Raw genomic sequence first — 6,261 nt, 5'->3', positions numbered from 1 at the left:
AATTAAACATATTTAAAATATTAAAACTTTTAACAAACGTTAACATTTGCTGCAATGATCATTATGACAAGTGCCTTTTGTAGAATAATTGAATTCCTCCTCCTACAAATCTCATGAACAACAAATATCTGGAATTATTTTGTTTTTGATATGTCAATCTTGACTTTATTCTTAAATGTGTGCTTATGTAAGCAACACATGGTTCTAAAATTTCACAATTCTTTTGAACTTATTTTTGTTGAATTGTCAAGTTTAAGAAAATCAATTACTCTTTATATATAAAAAATGTTTTGTGCTCAATTTGGCTGCACATACACTAAAATTGGAACATACAGAGAAGATTAGCATGGTCCCTGCACAAGGATGATACACAAATTAATGAATCGTTCCATATTTTTACAACAAAAATGCTGGAAGGGATATGGCCAGAAGGGAGCCTACTGCATTCTTGGTGGGAGTGTAAACTTGTTCATCCACTTTGGAAAGCAGTTTGGAGGTTCCTCAAAAGCCTCCACATAGAGCTCCCTATTATACAGCAATCCCACTTTTGGGCATTCTCCCAAATGATCACAAACCAGTCCATACTAAAACTACCACCACAACAATGTTTATTGTAGCATTATTTTCCATAGTTAAGATATGCAACCAACCCTGATGCTGCTCAGTAGAAGAATGGATCAAGAAAATGTTCTCTCTCTCTCTCTCTCTCTCTCTCTCTCTCTCTCTCTCTCTCTCTCTCTCTCTCTCTCTCTCTCTCTCTCTCTCACTCACTCTGTGTGTGTGTGTGTGTGTGTGTGTGTGTGAATGTACACTTACACAACCACTTTGGAAAGCAGTCTGGTGAGTCCTCAGAAAGATAAATATTGACCTTCCTTATGGCCCACTCATACCACTTCTAGGCATCTATCCTGAACAACAGGTACCAATATTCAAGGACAAATGCACTTCCATGTTTATTGCAGCACTGTTCACAATAGCCAGGATATGAAAACAACCCATATGTCCCACCAGAGATGAATGGATCAAAAAACTGTGGTAACTATACACAACGGAATATTTTCCAGCCATTAGAAAGGACAAAATAATGGCATTAGTAGGGAAATCAATCAAGCTACAGGAAATCATGTTGAGCGAGGTAAGCCAAAAGCAAAGAGACAAATGGCACATGGTCTCCGTGTTAAATCCAAAATGTAAGGTGATATGACAAAATTAACAACACTTAAGAAACCAAGAACTTCCACTCATCTGGTCGAATCGAATCACTACTAAATAACCCCATTCTGCTGATCATATGTGCACACTGAAGGGAAACCAGGAGGATGACACAGAACTAGAGGGAATCAGGGAAAAACATACAACAGTGGGATCCAACAGCTGCACTGGACATTGACCAAAATGAACTAAGCATCTCAATGTCACTGGAGGGAGGGAGGGAACAAGTGGGAAAGAGGGAACAGCTGACGCTATGCAATACAAAAGGAATATACATATTTCAAAACAAAAAAGTTTACATATGGAAGAAATAACTCTATTGCAAAGCTCATAGAATTCATAAATGTTGTAGACCATAATAGACAATTTGCTCCATCGAAGTTAGAATGTGTTTGTGACTTAAACTAAGCATCACTATCCCACAATATTTTGAAATTTGGGAAATTATTTAACCACTTAATCACAATAAAAACATTTGAAAAAACGATGAAGGTGGAAAACTAAGTTGCTCTAAAAAACAAAAAAGGAAAATGTTCTGTGTGTATTTGTGTGTACACACACGCACACACATATACTATATATATATATATATATATATATACATATATATGTATATTAATTCTATGCCTCCATCAGAAAGAATGACATCGCTCAATTTGTTAGGAAATGGAAAGACTTGGAAAAAAATTATATTAACTGATGTAAGCCAAGTCCAAAGAAACATAGGCCCCATGGTATCCCTTATTTGCAATAACTAGTATATGTCTGGGATAAGCAGAAAAGTTGAAAGCCTATGTGTATATGACTAGATAAGTTGATGTTAAGCTAAATAACCCCCAAGATAGAGACACAAGTGTTTTTTTTTCTTTATTGCTGTTGTTTCTCACATATTTATAATGTATGACGTGATTGTTTTTCTTTTTTATACGTTCCTCCCCAACAGTATAACCCTGTTTTCACTTTATTTGATGTTGGTGCACCTGCATCTTGAATGTACACTTCTCTAATTTGGGGAGGGAAAGGGAAAAAACATGCTTAAATAGGAATACAGTTTGACCCATTGTAAAACAATAGATGCACAAGACATTATTTTGAAAAACGAACTTTACAATTTAGGCTAGGGACATTTGGTGGGGCTTTGGGGTATGAGGAGTGTACTTGTGGAGGTGTAAGGGAAGGAATAGTGGGGGAAAAACAAAGGAGGAGGTAACAATGCTTGATAGGAAATGTACTTATTACTTTGCTCATATAACTATAACCCCTCTGTACAGTATTTTTACAACAAAAATGTATAAAAATGTTTTGAGATGGAAGAGTTTATGAAGCCCATTTTACCCATATAATATCGTTAACAAAGAAATTAATGCAAAACACTGATATGAAGATATTTTGAAAAAGTGAGTGTGTATGCATTCCTGTGTGTTGGCATGCTCAGAGTTTGAAATCAGGGCTTCAACATCTTGCTAAGTCTTTGTCTCTAGATTGGTGAGTTACTATATGAGCTACATCTCCATTCCTGGCCCTTTGCTCTTTCGTTAAAATTTTGAAAAATAATCTCATGAATTTATTTTGTCCTGTTGGCTTCCAAATATTATCCACAGATCTCAGGCTCCTTAGTAGGTATCCTGAGTAGTTAGGATTACAGGTGTGACAAATCAGTACCAGGCTTTCAGAATAATTTTAAAAGTAGAAGAAAATTTACTTCACAGAGGCCTGTTTTATCATCTCCTAGTCTTAATGCATTTTGCAGTGATTATATGTGAAATTTTTCATTCTTGAATTATTAAAATAGAGTAAGTGATGATATTTAAAAGATTTAGTACTTTTTAAAAATGATACTGGAACTATGGGACAGAAGAAATTTGCCTCTCTTTGGACCATAATTTATAATCTCAGCTCTGTGCATGATAACCCAATGTCACCAACACAGTCTGTGTTGAAGACAAAATGTAACAGAAAACAATTACCATGGGCAATAATTGCTATGTTATTATTTCTTGGACAGTATGGATATTGAATTGAGAGTATCAGAGAATGGAGAGAATTTATCTACCTTTTGTGTATTGCTGGAAGACTTTTGGAAAATTTGACTCATTTCCTTCCTCACTGTGTGTCTTGGGCCATGCACTTAGTGCCTTTAATTACAATTTTTCCCAACACTAAAATGGTAATAACATTAGCATTATAGCAAATGTTATCTTAGAATTAAGGGTCCTTAGAATGATGAACTCTTTTCTCATTCTTGTAGAGGCATTATCAGATGAGAGGAACTGTATTTTTTTTTGTTTGCTTACTTCCATTTATTCTTGAGTTTGAAATCTGAACTTCTTAAGACTGAAAGAAACCAAAATTAGACACACAAGCTTTGGAAAGAGCAATCAATGTAAAATAAATAAAATACGTATAGATATGTAAAAAGTCTAACTAAATTGTTATATAGTCTCCAGCATAAACAGAAAATGATTTAAGCAATATCATGTTATTGAAAATTGAAAAATGTTAGGAGTTGCTTAATTTTTTCCTTTTTACTACCTTGAATTAATTATTTTTGTATAGAGAGATTAAAGATGAGTTTAACAAGAAACTTGATTAAAAATGGACAAAAGTTTGAATAGACATGTTTTCCATAAACCCCTCTATATCACCAGTGGGTTTACACAGTTGTGTTTAATACAACTTCTGTGCTGGCTTAATGCTGTGAGAAGTCATTAGAGAAATGTAATTCAAAATTACTATGATACTACTTTATAACTATTATAACTCTTATCAAAAAAAATCAAAGGAACCAGGTGTGGTGGTAAAAGTTTGTAATTCCAAGCATTTAGGAGGTTGGATTTCAGTCTTAAGCCAGTCTAGGGTACTGAATATAGTAAAAACTTGCCCTTTATTACCTTTTGAATAAAAGGTAATCATGTTGGTGAGAGTGTGAAGAAAAGGAAATTTTCTACACTCTTGGTCAAAATCCAGGTTAGTATTCTCCTTGTAGAAAGTAGTATGCAGTTTTCTAAAGAAATCATACTTGAAATATCATCTGACCCACCAATCATGTGATTATTTCTCTCTGGGTAATTCATAAATATATCTGTAGTTCATTGTTATTCACATTATTCACATCAACAGCTAAGATAGAAATCGAAGTCCAGTGTTCACCTACAAACAAATAAAGCAAGTGTGGTACATGCACAAATATCTTTTTCTGTTGATCCCAAAGTACACACACACACAAACACTCCAGTAAGCACAGCCAGACAGGGTTGCTATCACAGCCTACAAGAAGTCAGGCAAAAAACAGAAGCTGAGAATCATTTAGCTGATAACTAATATCTTTTTTATGAGGCATACTCAAATGAGACTCCAGAGAGAGGATTAGAAAGACTGATCAGACTAAAATTGGTCACACAAAGATTGGAAAGTAGAATTCCTTGTAGAACAAATAAATCATAGAAAGCTTGTGCATGTAAGAACATGACAGAAGACCAAATTCCAGAAATGCACATTTTCTTAGAAGTCAGCTTAATCAATTTTCAGTGCAAATCTTTGAATTCTTAAATATTTGACCACATGTGGGAGAAGGTTGAAAATAAAGAAAATTTCATCACTCTATTAGGAAGTCCAATATCACATTAGGGAATAATCAAGCACAGATTTGTAATAAAAAGAGAAAACAATTATTCCAAGTAAGGATTTCATTTCTTCTGATGTGAAAGTTCTTAAATTAGGTGTTAGCAGTTACCATACAATTGATCCAGTCCCCCAGCTGAGTTGATATTGACTGCAGTATTCCCACATGAAGGAAAAGAGAAAATTTACAAATGTCTGATGAAATGAGGTGAAGGTGAAGTGTTCTAATAGTAATATCTGAGGTTTAGACACAGGTGAAGAGGTGGATTTTCATTTCTAAAAATCCCCCATTTTTACCTGGTGCCAGTAGCTCACAGCCGTAATCCTAGCTACTCAGGAAGCTGAGATCTGAGGACTACAGTTCAAAACCAGCCTGGGCAGGATAGACCCGGAGACTCTTATTTCCATTTAACCATCAGAAAACCAGAAGTGGCACTGTCACTCAAGTGGTAGAGCACTCACCTTGAGTTGAAGAGTTCAGGGACAGTGTCCAAGTCCAGACTTCAAGCCCCTCGAACAACAACAAAAACAAAATCTCCTTTTCATGGACTACCTACATCTCTTCCTAACATTCAACAAAGGAGCCATTTTATCACCCACTAACATTTAAGTCCTAATCTAGCTACTGCAAATAGATTGATTTGGTATCTTATATAAAATGGTTCATATTTACGGAAACAAATACCAGCAGTGGTAACATTTTTCAAGTCCTTGAACTCTGGGTCTGAGCCCTGAACACGGTTATGCTGGTAGCTTTCATGTGAGCTTGTTTGTTATTTATTGGATTACTGCCCATGAGGGGAATTACTGAGTCTTAAGGGAGATCTATATTTATTCTTTTCAGGAAACTCCGTACTGCCTTCCGCAGTGGTTGAACATGTTTAATTTCCCACCAACAGTGTAATAGAGTTCCCAATTGGCTACATCCATGCCAGAATTTGCTATAGTTAATTTTCTTAGTAATGGCCATTCTAAGGGACGGTAGAATCTGTCTTGTTTACTTATAGATTTGTAAGCATCTTCTAGCTATCATAAATGAATGAATCCATGAAACCTATATTGCTCTGAGTCTGCATTCCTTTCTCTTTTCTCTTAATATAATTTTCCCAAACCTTTCATTTTCCTTACTACTGGTAAAAGTCATCTTTCTGATGGGTGAATATAATTCCATTTTGTGTGTGTGTGTGTGTGTGTGTGTGTGTGTGTGTGTGTGTGTGTGTGTGTGTGTGAGCGTTTGTGTTGGTAGGATGACTATAGGCCTATGTATTCATTTCTAAGCATTCTGTTTCATCTGTAATTTTGTAATTCCATATTATAGTTGCATTGCTTCTCTTCTACTTTGAAGAATATTGTTGGGATTTTGATGAGTATTGCATTGCCAATTGTTTAGAGGAAGTATTGCAGTTTTCAAAATGTTAATTCATCCAA

General features: G+C 35.1%; 1 non-coding gene across 1 annotated transcript; it reads left to right on the top strand.

The window, feature by feature from the left end:
- Positions 1-292: 292 nt before the first annotated feature.
- On the top strand, positions 293-398 carry LOC138812354 (U6 spliceosomal RNA). Its single transcript, XR_011367601.1, has one exon. It is a non-coding gene; the product is annotated as a U6 spliceosomal RNA (small nuclear RNA).
- The last annotated feature ends 5,863 nt before the right edge of the window (positions 399-6,261 follow it).

The sequence above is a fragment of the Dipodomys merriami genome, unplaced genomic scaffold, assembly GCF_024711535.1.
Source record: "Dipodomys merriami isolate MVZ:Mamm:240054 unplaced genomic scaffold, mDipMer1.0.p SCAF_567, whole genome shotgun sequence".
Lineage (NCBI taxonomy): Eukaryota > Metazoa > Chordata > Mammalia > Rodentia > Heteromyidae > Dipodomys > Dipodomys merriami.
This window is presented reverse-complemented; position numbering and strand designations above follow the sequence as displayed.